The 17,091-nt window shown below is 43.2% G+C and overlaps 1 protein-coding gene across 3 annotated transcripts in view; it reads left to right on the top strand.

Moving 5' to 3' along the window:
- The window catches only part of STXBP6 (syntaxin binding protein 6), a 255,709-nt gene that overhangs the window by 83,486 nt on the left and 155,132 nt on the right, over window positions 1-17,091 (top strand). The gene's annotated exons all lie outside the window — the stretch shown is intronic.

Raw genomic sequence — 17,091 nt, forward strand, 5'->3', positions numbered from 1 at the left:
GTAACTGGCCAATAGAAGAATTAAGCTTACCTTAATTCATCTTTCCTTCCTTCAGTTGTGGCTTGGGAATAAAACTTAATTTTTTGCACCCATTTTTAAATTAAAAAAAAAAAAGCGTCTGATCTTTATCAGAATTCAGTGTGTAGATAGGTTTGTTCCAGAAAGAATATGTAAAGATTTAAAAAAAAAAAAAGAAGACTATATAAAGATAATGATAAGACTGTATTTTAGTTTATTTCCTTTTTAAGATTTATTTCTTTATTTGACAGAGGGAGAGAGCACAAGCAGGGGGAGCAGCAGAGGGAGGGGGAGAAGCAGGCTCCTCACTGAGCAGGGGGCCTGACAGGGGGTTTGATTCCAGGGTCCTGAGATCATGACCTGAGCCGAAGGCATATGCTTAACCAACTGAGCCATCCAGGTGCCCCTGTATCTCAATTTATAATAAAATGACAACATAACCTTTTGGTAAGAATGTTTCTTCAGTGGTTAGGAGAAAGCTTTCATTTAAATGAGTGTGAGAGAATTGACCTTGCAATATTGGTCTTCCTTTCTGAATTCCAAATAAGGATTAGATTAGTAAAATTGGGTTATAATTGGACGACATTTGCATTTCCTTAGCATGCTGGGCAGTGCTTGGCATATAATAGGCCCTTGGTTAGTATCTACCAACTAAGTGAAAGAAAGAAGTAGCCTTTTCTGATTACCTTCCTAGTATTTTGTTAATGAGATTCAGGTCTTCAAAACATCTTCGTAGTCTTAAATTTCAAATCTAGAGTTTTGCTTGCACTGATAATGAATAGATGCAGTACAGTAAATTCGTGTGTATGTTTGGGCTGAGCCGAACATGAGCTGAGTAGGGACCCATAGTGATTGTAATTTTATTAATTTCTATTCAGTCTGTGTTTCATGGAGATTTCTTGAAGATGGGTAGTTGAAGAAAAGATGGATGATCTAAGAGTCCCTAGAGTGTTGCCTGGTACGTACCTCTCTAACTGGAAAAGCCGGCCGTCTGTTTGCATGTGAGGCATATGCTGCTGTCAGCCTATTTCTGATCATGAAGTCTGCAAGAGGGAAACGGGGACTCTGCCTGCCTGTCTCAAGAAACAGCAGAACCATATCCCCCTGCCACGGGAGATCCTGACTTGGACTCCTCCAGTAACGGCATTTCTCTTGCTGATTACCCAGACTTTACATTTAAATTCGAAGCTATGAGACTTGCTTTTTCAGAATTCAGTTCTGACAGAGGAAAATAGTTTATCCTGATAGCCTTTCTCCTTTTCATGGATCTGAATTGGGAGATGATAGTTGGTAAAGTAGATCTCACGTATAAGCAGGTGGTTTAATGGAAGCTGCGTCAGGAGAAGACAAGGCCAACTTTGACTCCCAAGGTTTTCGCAGTTTGATTTTTCTTCTCATTGAGAAGGGAACAGTCCTCTTTATCTTCTCGCTTACGTGAAGCTTAGAGGCGTATCGCTCACATCTCTGATGGGGTGATGTTTTAATCGACAAGTAATTAATTACTCAGATATTTATTAAGTACTTTTTATGTGCCAAGCGCTCTAGGCTCGGGCGTATATACGGTTAGGAGAAAAACCCACGAAGCTGACTTTGTTTGAGGGGAAAGGAGCAGCAGGCATTAATCAACTAGTCACTAAAATAAATATGGTATTAACTGCAAAAAGGCTAAAAAGGAAAAAAAAAAAATGCAGTAATGGGAATGTATATGTGAGGAGAATTTGGCCCAGCTCGAAGAAGCCAGAGCTGCGAGCAAAGTAGTCTCCCTGGTTCTGAAAAGAGAGGGTGTATGTGCCGCAAACATTCCCGGCAGAGGGAAGGGCAGCCTCCTTAAAAGACTATGCTGGGTTTTGAGTTGCTCCTTTTCTCCTTCTCGGTTTAAGGATGACTTCTTTGTAGATCCACTCACATAGGCAGGTGCAAAGTGGAAGCAGAGCCCTGGAATGGGAGCGTCCTTCCTGCTATTAGTGTGAACCACCAAGCTTTCTGGGAGGTCAGGCTCTTCTGCTCTTGCAGTTTGCCTAATGAAAACCAGCTCTCCATTCTGAACGGGCAGAATGTGCTCAAATTAGGGCAACGTCTGCAAGTAGTATGTAACCACTTTTCAAACAGCAGAAAGAGTTAAATTTTTTTAAGGGAAGACTATCACAGCTTTCAAAGCTTGCCAACATACGCATGTAAGCCTGGGTGTTTTATATATCCCGTGTCGTACTGATTTTTGTATGTGTGAACTTGACCCACCCCTCACCCCCCAGTGTCTGGCAGAATTTAAAATCTGTAAGGTTGAGGCCTGTGATCCCAAGAGTTATTATTTTTGGAGAGAATTGCATATCCTCTGGAGGAATCCAGAAAGATGATAGAGCAGGGAAAATAAGATGATCTTTCTTGGGACGCCTGGGTGGCTCAGTTGGTTAAGCGGCTGCTTTCAGCTCAGGTCATGATCCCAGTGTCCTGGGATCAAGTCCCACATCGGGCTCCTTGCTTGGCGGGGAGCCGGCTTCTCCCTCTGCCTCTGCCTGCCTCTCTGTCTGCCTGTGCTCACTCTCGCTTCTCTCTCTCTGACAAATAAATAACCTTATCTCTCATCTGCTCTGTGAGGAAGATAGAAGCTAACCCTCACCTTTATACAAATGAGAAGTTCTCCCAGGTGTCCTTTTTGAGCCCTCAGACAGAAGCAGGTATGTATCATGTAAACCTGTGTATGCATTGATTGGATCTAAATGTCAGTGCCTCCTAAGGGCCTTATGGCACCTGGCACATTGCCAAGTACACACACACTATCCACTGTGCTTAAACAGAAGATGCTATTTAAATTTGCAGCTTACTATTTATCTGATTATATACTTTAGACTTTGAAACTTAGGACTGTTAACTCAAAGTATAAAGGGAGCCCCACCTACAATAATTTCTACAGTTGACTGCTCCCTCCGTGATATTTGGCTCTGTAAAACTAAACTGGAAATGTGCTCAGAAGTTAAAAATCAGTTTATTATTAGAGGCCAGTTATCTACTGAACATTCCATAATTTTATACTATGTGTTTTCCTGATCCTGTTTTAATTCAGTATATGAAGTGTCTAATGCTAGCTTTCACATTCATGAGAGGAGTAAAATCTTTCCTTGGCTTTTATTCATTGTCCCCATAAAAAGAAGCATTAAGAAATTTTAATTTTTGTGATTAAATACATTCTTTTACACGTTTTGTTGAAACCAAATCTTAATCATTCGAAAATGATTTTAGATGGTTAGAGAGCAAAATTTTTTTATTTAAAAAAAGTTCTGAATGGTCTTTGATGAAATAATTTATGTAAATGAATCCCTGCTGAAGGTAATGATGTGGGATGGGAGCCTAGAACCTGGCAGTACTGCTCTTTATCTCAGTGGCTGCCAATCCTAGGTATTCCTTAGAATCACCCTGAGAACTTTCCAAAATCCAGATCTAGGTGTGCTACTACTGCAGCCCCAGGGACTGTGTTTGGAAAGTTATTATGCTGAATATTCTGAAGCTGAGGTTGAAAAGCTTCACTATGTTGGGGAGTTAACACTCTGGGGTGTCTTCTCGGTCCGTCTGACATAACGATACATTCTCAGTACTATATTCTATTCAAAAAATACTTGTTGGTCTCTTTTGTGTTGACTGGCCATGGTCCAAGCTCTGAATTTTTCTGGGCTTCACTTTATTCAGCTGACAAGTTCAGCGGTTTCTTTGGGTTCTGAGTTTGAGGATTCTGAACCTCTTGGAAGTTTTATGCCAGATCTTATTCTTATTCCACACATGTCATGGGGGGAGAAGTTCAGGCTGTTAAGTAATAGGAAATGGACACTTAAAGCATTTATGAGGGGTTGAGAGCATTCTTTGTAGGCTGTTATTGGAATTGGAGTAAGCAAAGTTAATTGTCAGTGATCTGGCATAGAAAGAAGTTTTCTTTTTTAAAAAATATATTTATTTGTTTATTTATTTATTTTAGAAAAAGTGAGTGGTGGGAGGGCAGGGAGAGAGAGAGAGAGAATCTCAAGCACACTGAGGCTCTGCACTCAGTGTGGAGACACAGGGCTCAATCCCACAACCCTGAGATCATGACCTGAACTGAAATCAAGAGTCTGATGTTTACCCAACTGAATCACTCAGGGGCTCCTAGAAAGAAATTCTTTTTTATCCACTTTCTAATTCTGATTGGACCTTTTGCAAGGTCTCTAAATATTAGAAGAGCAAGAAAAGAGAAGAATACAAGACAAATGAAATTTGATGTTGCTAGGAATGGTTTATTTAGGAATGGTGAATTAACTTTCCAAAAGTTCTTATCCAGGAAGATGAAAAAATCCACACCAAACTCAGAGGTATGCAAATGTATTCACAGGGAAAGAAGAAATATAAAACAACTATAATAATGATATGTATTTATTTTTCTTTATTTATAGAAGTAGTCCATATTATTGGAACTATGAATCTTTCAGGAAATTATGTAGAAAAAGATAAAAACCCTTTGTTTATATTATTTGTCATAATTCCAGTTAATCCTTGCAACATTCCTATCTGTGAGGTGGTTTGTTTTTCATTTCACAGGTGAAGGGGACAGTGCTCATCAAAGGTCATGACATCCCAGAGTCGCCATTTTGGGAAGGACAAACTGGGAAATCCAGCCAGTCCTTATTACCCGACTGCCCGTGCTCGCACTGCCACAGTGCCTCATTTCTTCTGACTTAAGTCATGAAGGGGGTGTGGTATAGAGAGGGCCATGTTTTAACAAGTAGATTCCTCCCTAACCCTTCAAAACTGATAAGACATTGAACAGTTTTGACTTACACTGTATCTTACCATTTCTGAGGTCATTGACTAATAGACTCTCCTATGTTTGTAATGTGCATCAGAGTAAGCCTTTTTGCTCTTTATTAGAGAGATGCGGCTTATAAATCCAGCCTTAAAACTTTAAGCCACTCTAGAAGACGATGCAATAAAAAGTTATTTCTACTGCCTTGATTATAATTCTTTTTAGATCCTCTCTTATTTTATAAAAATGCAGTATCCTGTTACACTTAGATGAAGAATTTGGCTCTTTTGTGTATGTGGATAGACACATTTGATGTAAACATTTGTAACAACAATAATGCTTGGTTAGGTGGAGGTAAAAGAAGAGAGAGTGTTTTCTGAAATGTCTTCTGGCCTAGTAGATCCAGTCACCAGGCGTCATTCATAAATGACCTTCAGTGTAGCTCCTGCCACGCCCCTCTCACTGGATTCATTGCGCAATACAGTTAGGTTGGCACCGAGCCCACCTTCGAATTAGTGATAGTAATACTAGTAGTAGTAATAGTATTTACTGAGTTCCTATATGAGGCATGGTTCCTTCTGCTTTATATATATTAACTCATTTAGTCCTTACAGCAGTATTAGGGGGCAGATAACAGTACTGTCCTCACTTTGTAGAAGAGGAAACCGAACATACCAGACTAAATTAATTATCTTGCTCAAGATCATCAGCATAGGAGTTACCAAACAGGGATTTGAACTGAGGTAGTTTGATTGTAGGTCTGTATCCCCTTAACCACTGTGCTCCCCTCCCACAGAAGAATTTTATGAGCAAGAATTTACCAAACTAAATCTCTTTCTGTCCCTCCTTACACAACTTGAGAGAGAATCATGTCTTGGTATCACTCTGACTTCCTACCCGTTTAGGCCTTGGTTGGTTTCAGCTGGATGGTGACCATCCTGTGCACCAATAACTGTTAAGAGAGCATATCAGAATGATAATGGATGTGTTTGACTCTTAGAGAAAATTCGGAGAGGCTCCTGACAGGAACACTGCCGTGTGTGAACTTGTTTTGTTCAGTTATGTAACAGAAAAAAAGTGGATGTCTGAACATTTTTTTTTAGAGCCTCTTTGGTGGTTCTAGAGCTCTTCCTGTGAAAACCGGTGGTAATAATATTTATGTCTCCTAAAGCCTTGTGAATAGGACATTCCAAAAATGGATAACTAAGCCCTTAACAGGTATTATCTCATGTAATCCTCACAACGGTCTTGTGATGTGGCTTCTGCAGACAAACCAGCCAAGGCTTCAAGTGGGTGAGTGCATGAGGGCGCAAGGGCCCTGCCGCTGGAGAGCAGCGGGGCAGGACGGGGCGGACGCACGGCTGTGCCCATCTTCATCCCCGGTGCGCAGCTTTTTCATTTGTTTTCCAGGACAGGGCTCGGTCTGAGAAACAAAACTCTCCCCTTCCTTAAAAACAGTGTGGCCGCGTTCCTTGAGCAGAGCGTTTTAATCTCTGAAGGTTTAGAGGATATGCTGTCAACCACTTGAGCTTTTCTAGTGGTTTAGCACGCCAACGGAGTTTTCTTTTTCCATTCTCTCATGTATGCGCTCCAGTACTAAAGCCAGATGGAAACAAGGGAAAACTCTTGACAGAGGCTGGTGCCAAAACATTTCATTTAAAAAGGAAACTCCATCTGTGTGCTCTTCTACCGCACAGTCCACTGTTAAGAGCAGCCATCTCACAGCGGATTCGCTTATGTTTGCTTTGATTAACGTTGACTTGATGGCAAAGGTAAGAGCAAGTGTTGGATAGGGCGATCGCAGACTGAGGCAGCTCTCCTCCTGGAACTTGGCCAGCAAGCCGCTTTGTACCTGGCAGCAGCCGCCGACCAGGAGGTCAGGGTCTAAATCCATGCACCTGCACTCTTCGGTGGTGGTGGTCGTCTAAGTTGCCACGTGTAGGAATTGGTGCTCGTGGCGGATTCCGTTTGTCAGTCGTGTCGTCAGAGGCGCTCAAGGATGCTGGCGGTCACTGCTGCTCCCTGCTTGCTTCTAGCCCAGCTGTACAGAACACAGGCTTCAGGGTGAGACTGACTTAGGGGGAAGTCCTGGCTATAGTAACTCTTTGAGACTCAGTTTTCTCATCTGTAAAATGGAAATAATATCTCTATCCCCCAAGGATTTCTTAAAGATGAACTCAACTCTGTGTGTAAATAAGGCCTGATACGTAAGAGGCCTCTAGCTTTATGAGCAACGTTATTATCTTGTCACTAAATGGGACACCCACTGGTTCCTGGCATACAAAAGTAATTCATCTGCAGGTTTTTTTTTTTTAGAAAACACGTTAATATACGTCTGTGAGAGGTTTCTGTGACACACAGAAGACAGAAACACAGGAAAGCCCAGGTTTGTCTTGGCAGTTTCCCCCTTCCCCTTCCATACTTTTTTTTTTTCCCCTTCCCTTTGAAGCTTGCTTTCCCCTCCCCTCTTTGTCCCATCCGTGCCAGGGAGCTCACGGTCATTCTGGCTCTCAATTTCTAAACCAAGCTCCTCTTAATTCTCTATGTTCCATAATGATTCTGCACCAGCCCCCGTCAAACTAGAAATGGAGTGGGTGTGGTGGTGGGGGGGAATGCAGATCACATTTATGTTTCTGAAAGCCTGAAGACTTCCTGTCTGATTTCATGGGTGTTTGTGCCTTACTGGGTACACTGGAGGCTGAAGTTGTTGTGTTTAGGCCTCTTTATCCAATTTCGTGGGGAGTTAGAACTGGCTTGGTTGGTGGAGTTCCTGTCCCTGAAATGGGAGATGTTATTTTCCTACACCTATCTTCATGGGATCAAAAGAAAAAATGGAAACAAAATAAATCAAAACATTCTCTGGGGTCAGTCAAGTGCACTTTAAGCAAACAGCAGAAGTGGGAGAGGCTGGTACAAACGCCTGTGGACCCAGCTTTTCAGCCCAGATCAGGTTCTTATTTGCCCAATTCTTTCCTGTTACCCTTCCTTTAAAGAGAGAACAAATATGAATGATATTCATCTCCCAGAATCCATCCCAGTTACAGTCGTGCTGCACCATATGCAGAATCTTCCACAAGAAACTATCAATAACCCCAAGGACAGTGAGTTTTCCAGGTTGTCCAGTACCGTGAAGAATAAATGACCAGTTGGTCACCGTGCTCCGAGCTTGAGCACATCTGTCGTATTTGTAATAGCACTTAGCCCTGCTGGATGTTTGTCAGTTTGCTTTCTGTTTATGTCTCCAGACTGCCAGCCCCTGGAGGGTCAGAACCGGGCTGTAGACGCCTCTCTGTCCCCGGTGGAATGGTTGAAGTGCCTGGCGGGGGACGGGAGGGAATCAGGCAATATTCCATTCTTCTGAGACTGCACCATGGACACACTTTCTGGGGCGGAGCTCCAGGCTGCGAACTCACACATTCGCTCGGCATTCTACCAACAGGAGCTGCTGTGGCCCTTTTTGGTTTTTTCTTGCTTTTGTTCACGCTAAGATGCTGCCAGTTGATCTTGTTTCCTCTTGGAATTCATCAGGTTACTGAGCAGTTATTATTCTGCCTATCGGCCCAGTTACTAGGCAGAAAAGCATGGATTTCCCTGATTTATTCAGGCTTTTACAATCATCCAAAATGAGCAATTTATAAATGCTTCCATTGTAACATACGGTGGGGAAGCTGTTATCTCAATTTGTGAAGTACCTGACTGTTTCTCCTGAAGAAATTCATATTAGGGAGGAATAAATGACCATTTAATAGCATTGAATATATAAAAACTTTTCCTGAATACTCTTTCCTCATAGGAATTGATTTCAGTTCTATATTTCCTTAAAAAGGGCTTTCAGGGGAAAATGGAAACTCTGGTTTATTGAAACTCTCTCTGAGAATATTCATACTGCCCTCCCCACACACATACAATTTAACTCAAATTGTTTTTCATCCACCACACGTGGATCCCACGTGGCTTAGGTTATAGACCCCGTGCCCAACTGCGTTTTGATGTCTGTATTCAGATTCACAAATTATGCTGCTCTCAGAAGTCTACAGGGTTGGGTGGGGAGCCCACCTGGCAGGCGGGTCGGAGATGGCAAGCCTTGATGCCTTGAGACCTGAATGCTCATTTTCGTAAAAGGAAGCAATAGAGTTGAGAATGGCCCTCTCTGGTTTCCAGCTAAGACAAGCAAGTAGCAGTTATGTAAGTGTGTTTCTCTGGTCAGAATCCTTTCCATCTTGCAGGTAAGTAGGAATCAGCTGTGTTTGGGGACCCATGACTGTTTAAGTATATTTCTCCCAGTATATGTACATGTGTCATCAGTAACATAGAAAGTGTCACTGACAGAAAGAACGAACAACAGTAGGAAAAATCATGTAAAAGTCTGATTTGGCTTTTCACTTTCTTGTTTTTTAGTACTCTTCCCCTATCTAATAGTCTGTTTTGTCCTCTCTTTTTCATTTAACATAGTAACAATATTTTTTATTATCTACTCTTTGTAAAGATAATTTTAATGGATTTTTGAGTACCACAGAGCATTTATCCATTTATCTGCTGTTGGATATTGTTTTTTTTTTTTCAATGTTCACAGTGAGAAATCAGGAACTTGGTCTCCCCCGACCCCGCCCTTTTGTTGTTGTTGTTAATACCCATCTTACAGGTGAGAACATTGAGAACCATACAGGTTACTTGTTAAAGGAAACGTGCACACTTGCCAGTGAATGGTGGGTGAGAGGGGAACGTCAGCTCCGTGCTCTCTGGGCAGGGCTCTTCCGTGGACCAGTGGGAGCTTATTTCAAAACCCATGTCTGGGGACGCCTGGGTGGCTCAGTGGGTTAAGCCACTGCTTTCAGCTCAGGTCATGATCCCAAGGGTCCTGGGATCGAGTCCCACATCGGGCTCCTTGCTCAGCAGGGAGCCTGCCTCTCTCTCCGCCTCTACCTGCCTCTCTGCCTGCTTGCGTGCTTTCTCTCTCTCTCTTTCTGACAAATAAATAAAATCTTTTTTAAAAAACAAAACAAACAAACAAGCAAAGAAAACCATGTCTGCCGGAAGTGTTTAGAAGTAAAATATCATATTACGCTTCGTGTGCTTCATGGCCAGTTAACCATCCCCATCATTCTTAACAACATTCTAGATCAAGTTCTCCTTGAGGTACCACGTTCTAGATCAAGTTCTCTTTGACATATATGTGATGCCTGCTTCTGTAAGGGTTAGGGCAGTATTTCATTTCCCTATGCATTTGCAGATGTGTGTGTGTGCGCGCAGAAAAAAAGAGGAAGGGGATCTATGTCTTACCTAGAGTCAGCCCTTATGCTCCTCAAAAAAGAGGAAGTTCTTCATCTTTTCAGTCTGTTCACCTACAGATTCGTTAGACGTCTTCTATTATATTGTTGTCAGATGAGGAATGGGGAAAGTGGTAAATGTCAACCAAACATATGCATACTGTTTTTCTAGGTCAGTGCATTTAATTAGTGATTCACATCTGGCATTTTATCAGATCCAACATTTGGACCTACTGAGCAAATAGGCTGAGGGAAATTAACTTCTTAGGAAGTTCCTTTTAGAACTCTGGAATTTTACATCTAGAAGAATCTTCAGTCATTCCCAAATCAAACACCAATGTTCATGTGAGAACATGAGGCCCACAGCGGGTGGATGGGTTGCTTGATGTCCTAGAGCAGCTACGGTAGGGCAAAGGAAGGAAAACAACATGTTCAAATCTTCTTGCCAGTTTGGTTTTTGACCTTGGGACCAACTCTGATTGAAGAGGGTTAGATGAGAGAGATGGGATTAGTGGTTAAGCTGAATTTGAGGCTAGACCTCCATGCTCTTCCTTTTCATGTGTCTCTGTAGGAGCAACTTGTACCACTCACTCCTGGGAAGAGCTTGGCTGCTAATCATGCAAGTGACTATGTCTCTCCTAGTGTTTGAATGTTCCAAGAAACTGGGCATGAGCTCCGCTGTATAGGCTCAGTGTTTACTCATATGCCCCTTCTCTGCTACTTCCTATGGGCATGCAGATCCATAAAGTGGAGAGTGCCTAGTGAGAGTGTTTGAGGGGAAAGGCCAAAGTGCCATTGTCTCTAAATACACTGTGCTACCTGATCTACTGTGTTAAGAGACAAAAACAATAGAATTCTTATTGAAAATGTAATTGTTTTCTAATTTATATATTCATGCATGCTTTATAATCACCATAATATTCTAGACCAGTAGTCCAAGTGTTTAATTTACAAATATGTGTATATTGGCAGTTAATACTCATAAATTTTTTATGGAGAGGATGCATAGTTAAAAATGGTTGGCAAGCTCTAGCTAGAGTCCTAGGGGATGGAAACCTTTGCTACAGTAATAATAACTTCTCACCAATGGACTATAATCTGTTCTACAATCTCTGGCTTTTAGAGGTGGTTGCCCAAAGTTGGGAGCATACAACTGCCCTTGGGAATTGACCTCAGCCCACACTCCTTGCTCCCACCCACCCCTCAAGATACCGTGGCTTTCTGCAAGGTCAAGAGCTAGCCAGCTGCTATGTGAACTAAATGTCCTAACAGCCAAGGGGCCTGTCACAGTGCTTAGCACTTGGTAGTTTCAAGTGATGAGCTCTCCTTTTTGGAACCTGAAATCTGGTTGAAATAGTTGTTTCAGTTTTAATATTAGGTTTGATTTGGACTGGATGTAAACATCAGTGACTTGCTTTTAGTCCACTATTATCAGGTCAGGTCTTGTTTATTTAGTTCTGAAGCTTCTTGGCCTTTTGTACTGTTTAAAACAGGGAAACTTACATTTCCTTTCTGGACCTGACATTTATTGATTCATCCAGGGGAGTCTAATTCTTTGCTGACATAGCAAAGTCCCTGGTTCCCCTATGAGCAGTTCTATTGAAGCTAGTGCATTTCCTTTTTTTGTACATAAGTACTTTTCTTTGTCAGGGGTTGTATTTCATATGTCAGAGTCCTATAGACCATTTACTTATACCTTGGCTATGTCAACCTTTTTTGGGAATGAAATTTTTTGAACTTAAATTCAAATGCTGTACTAGGTCTACAAAAAAAAAAAAACAAACATTCAAAAGGGCCACATTTTACATAAAGATAAAACAGAAGTCCCAATACACCCTTTTCCATGGAATTTGGAGCTATTAAAAAAGGTCACTTTTGTTTTCAGAAATAACCTAACTCTGAGATTGGACTTGATTTTCTGTATGTGTTGCAGAGATTATCTTTATCCCTTTCTGCATTGCTCTGCACTTCCCATGTCCTGTTCAACTACTATTAAGTACTAATCTCCTTGGGTCTCTTGCAACCCGTCATGGTTGGGCACTGTTCCCTCATTCTGAAATCATTTTCTCTTCTACCAAAACAATGAAAAACACAGTTCCTCCAGGGTGACTGATCAGTTAGGAGAGAAATGATATTGTTTACGAAAACTTTTCAAGACTGATACGTAATTTGAATATCTTCCCTGAGGACATTTACAATTGCAGAAAGTGGCATCCCCTCTAAAGCCAGTGGTGGTGGTGATAGTACACTGGGAGAATTTATTTAGCAACTACTACCACCCAGTATACCCTTCTCAGATCATTGGATCCAGAGTTGAGACACACGCTGTGATAAATGGTAAACATTTGTGTATCCTGTTTTGATCATTACGCTATAGTACCCTGTGGTCTTTATTTGCTTGTGTATCCGTAGGAAGCCTTCATTTGTTCAGCATTGATACTTAAGGACTCTTGCTTGGAAACTTTGTATGGTGACAGTTATTACCTTGAATTTTAGAGGTCAGCGTATTAAATGGACTTTGGGTTCATGTAATTAGCTGATGTTGGGTTTTGTGTTTTTACAAGGAGTGTTACAGGAAAAAATACAACCTGACACTGGGGAAACCTGCATCACTCATTTTCATAAATCAACGTACTAACCGAGGGCACTTCGGGTCATCAGTGCCTCCTTCATTTTCAAAAAGTGTGTTTGTGGTGTTTTCTTAAATCACCGTTAGCCAGCCCTTCCAGATAAAATTCACTGGCTTTAAGACTGTGACATGTTAGGGATCTTATTGCCAAGATTTTTCTACATAATATTTCAAACTCGCTTCCTTCCAAAATCTAATTTTATTTTGAGTTACAGTACAACTCTGTGAATGTTGAAATTGGAAGAAGAAAGACAGCTTCTTCCCCATAAAATGAGTTCTCTGAGTCTGGACTGGAAACACTTTGCAGGTCATAAGCAAGGAGAGAGCTTTGTGGAAATGAGTTTAAATTTCCCTGCGACCAGTTTAATTTTTGCCTAGAGGTAAGCATAGGATGGTAGTACTTGAAGTCTTTTGAGGATACAGCACTTGGCATTATACAATATGGTTAGTGTCATAAATACTTTGGTCTGTGCAGTCTTAAACCTGAGATTTGGATTGGAATGATTTACTTAGATTGGTGACTTGGATTACTCTAATTTTAGCCTAATCTCATGAGCCCACTTAGAACTTTCCAGTTTTGCTTTTAGGAGAGATGCTTTGGAGAACATCATTTTCCTAAATATCTAATGGGTCTTAAAAAGATGAGAGTTCTGCATGTGTGCTGAGAGGTCAGGTACACCGTGTTGGTGAGAAGCTGCAGAAGCCCTTCTGACACGCGGCTGTCTTCTGTCATGCATAGAGTAACACCTGGGGGAAGACCTAGGCCCACAAATGGCTAATCAAGTGAGAGTTCTGTGTGTGTCATCTGTGCATCTTCCATTTCCAGCATCAAAGCTATCAGAAGCAACTCAGCATAAGGGCAAAGGCTTTGGAGACAGAAAAAATGTGGGTTTGAGTCTGGGTTCTCCTGACTAGAGGTGGAAGCTGTGTAAGCTAGAGCATCTCTTGGCCTTTGTGAGCCTCAGTTTTCTCACTTGTGCGAAATGATGATTACAAATATCTGTCTTGGAGAACTATCATGAGGGTGTGAGAAGATGTGCGGAAATAGCCTTGCTTGGCCCCAGAATATAATGAATGCTTAATAATCGCTAGATTCCTCATCCTCCTCTGACATTTGGAAGCCTCCTTCTATTGGTGACAAGGAGTGAGAGTCATCAGTTGACTGTCAGAGACCAAGCTGGAAAAGGCAAGAAAGCAACTGGTGACTTTCAAACAGGAATCGAAATTTTCTGGAGGGGCCAAAGATGACGTCCAGTCCAAGGAGCTCAACACATCTTAGGAACCTGATTACAAGTTTCGGCGCTGCCATATTGGCGTGTATGAAACTATCCCTTCTAGTGATGGAGATTCCCTAACTTTTCTGAAGAGCAAAAGAGCAATAAGCTAATGGAGTTTCAACTGAAAGACAGAAGGCTAGGTATTTAATGTCATTAAATGCCAAAAGGTTTGGGTGTGGAGAAAAGCAGGACTGGCGTCAGACACAGCTCTCTTTGGATCCCAGCCATATCCCTTTCTAGCTGTGGCCACAGTAGGTAGCTGCCCTCCGTGAACCCCTTTCCTCACCCACACAACAGGGGCAACTCCTACCTCACGGGCTCGGTGTGGAAATTAAATAAAGCCACCCCGTAAAGAGCCTGGCATACCATAGGCCTCAGCGAATGCTGGCTGATAGTTACGCAGCGAGCTGGTCTGAATATGCTCTGTCCGTGCCATACTCAGATTGCTTAAGAGCCCAGAGAATATTCTGAATGCTTAAGCAGCGGTACATTCAGGGAAAGAATACAGTGGGAACCACATCTGATGGCTTTATGGTAGCACACAAAGTGCCACAGCCCAGACCTCAGCATGAACAGCTAGACCTGTTAAGAGCTAAGTTCCAGCATTTTCTTTTGAAGGCCCGATCGGTCAGTGTACTAAAAAACACAGCACACGAACACTCGCCCGGTGGCTAGTGTGAGCGTTTGTTTTGTTTTTAAAGCGATATCCTGTCAACTTTTATTTTCTTCTTAAAATATCTTTGTTTGGTTGGAGAGCTTTGGCTTCCAGTAGGCACCAGGCAGCTTTCACAGGTCTGTTCCCAGCTCCCAAAGAGCTTGGATTCCGAGCAGTCCGATAACACACTTTAAGGATACAAAAGAAACTTTAGAAAACCAATTTCTGCTGTATCATTTTATTTTCTTCACATTCATTTTTATGCAAACTAATGCCATTCATTTCGGATTTTCCTCCACACGTAAAAGCTGTAAGAGCCAAAGCCTGCATCTGAGGCCTTAGTCTGTAGCATTTTAACTGTGTCCCTCACTAGGTATCTGTCCCTTCATCCCCGCAGGCAGTGGCAGAGCCCTCTGTTGCCAGTAGGCCGGCCTCTGTAACTTGGCCATGAACGCCTTCCTGAGATCTTAGTCTTTTTTGCGTAAGTCCAGTCTTCTCTAGGGTGCAGTGATTTGCTTTTCTTAATTCCGAGGACCCACATGACCAAACACCTAGTAGGCAGTGTCTTCATGTTCAATTACCCAGTTATTTGCCAGCTGGAAATGAAAATCTCTTGTGCTCTTGGTTATGCCTGTGGGTCAGCAGCCCATAGCTGCATGATAGAGTGGGAAATAGCGCTCGGGCTCTGGGGTCAGATGGACTTGGGTGTGGGTCTTGCCCTGATACTAGCTATGTGGTTTTTCCCCTCTGTGCCTCGGTTTCTTCAGCGTTAAAGCAGAGTTCGGGGTGGCGGTAGTATCTAGAGATGATACGTGTGAAGCACGTGGCCTATTTCCTAGCACGGAGTAGGTGCTGGGGCATGGGAGCTGCTGTTTCTCTGCTTGTCGTCTCCTGCTGGCTCACCCCACTGGTTTAAAGCCCCGGCACCAACTCTGTGGAGGAGGGCTTGCTTAGAGCAGCAGGGCAAGGTCCTCAGACCCCCTGTGGGTTGCGGGGTGCCGTGCCTTGGGGAGTACCATCCCTCCCTCCCCACCCTCATCAGAAGCCTGCTGCCCAGGTTGCTTCCACTGAGGTCCTGAACTCGTTTCACTTGGCCACTTGGGTCTGAATGACCCTCACATTTCCTGGGGATGAGAATTCTGTGCTACCGGTTCACCCTGCAGTTATGCCCAAAGTGGCCAGGGCACAGACATTCCAGCCTGTTCATCTTTATCAGCAAAGGAGGCAGCCGGGACCCCAGGGATCGGTCGGATCAAAAAGAAGGTGATCAGCCCGAAACCTGCTCCTTCCACCAGTGTGGTGAAGGTGAGGAGCCATAGCAGGTTCAGCAGCTGCTGTGACCGCTGGAGCAGAAGAATTCGGATGCATGGCTTGTGGAAGCTTTGGCATCAGGCTTGGGACTCCCTGGTCAGGTGGGACAGTGGCCACAAGGAGGTTGATCACTTGAACATCTGTCTACAAGGTATCCCCCTAAGGATGTTATCCTACCTTCCTGCCACGTTCAGCATAATTTCTGCAAGCCAGTAGCAGAGCATAAAGGAGCTTTCGGATGGAAACAACAGTACAAATAGCTAACATTATTGGAACACTACTTATATCCTGGTTACCGAACTAAACAGCTTACATGCACGTTCTCATTTCTTCCCTTTCTGCCAACCCTCCCAGAGAGACATGGGTGCTTGCTAACCCCTTTCCTCAGATGAGGAAAGTGAGGAGTTCAGGGGTTTCACCAACTTGCTAAATGTCACAGGGCCAGTAAATCCTAGCGCAGGGACACAAGCCCATTCCTCTGTCTCTAGAGCCTGAACGCTTAACCTCCAGGCATGGACAGAAGGGCTTCCTGAAGCCACTTCTTTCTGTGTAGGGCCTTGTCCCTGTCCTCAGAGAATACTCCTCTGTCACCAGAAGCGAAGGGGACATTACTGATCATTTAGTTTAGTACCGCTGTTGTGCTGCCTTATAGCAACCTCACTGTGTAGGAAAGATGGTCTGTGCTCTCCCTGGTGGTAGATTGCCGTGGGAACCATACGTCATTGGCCTCTTGCTGTCTGGATCTTGTACGTACCCAATTCTGTGACTGTGGTCACACCAGGGGGCAACTCACACGCAGGTCTTCGTGCTTCTTTAACTTAGCACAAGGCAGTGACGAGCAAAGGGGACACGAGGGTCTCTTTGTAGAGGTGGGAGTCTTTGCATCATTTGTCCCAGCAGAGAATGCAGTATTCTCTGCTCCCCAGAGCCCCGGCTGCACTGCCTCAGGGGAATTTTTGCTTTTTTATTAAGCATGTGGGGCTCTGTTTGGATGAGCCTGCTCTCCCCCTCCATCATGCAGCGCAGTTCACGATTTCTTCAGCCACTGCTCCTGTCTTGCTTAACCAAATCCTTTTTAAGATAAAATAGGAGGGGCACCTGGGTGGCTCAGTGGGTTAAAGCCTCTGCTTTCGGCTCAGGTCATGATCCCAGGGTCCTGGGATCGAGCC

The sequence above is a fragment of the Neovison vison genome, chromosome 13 (genome assembly GCF_020171115.1).
Source record: "Neovison vison isolate M4711 chromosome 13, ASM_NN_V1, whole genome shotgun sequence".
NCBI classification, from domain to species: domain Eukaryota; kingdom Metazoa; phylum Chordata; class Mammalia; order Carnivora; family Mustelidae; genus Neogale; species Neogale vison.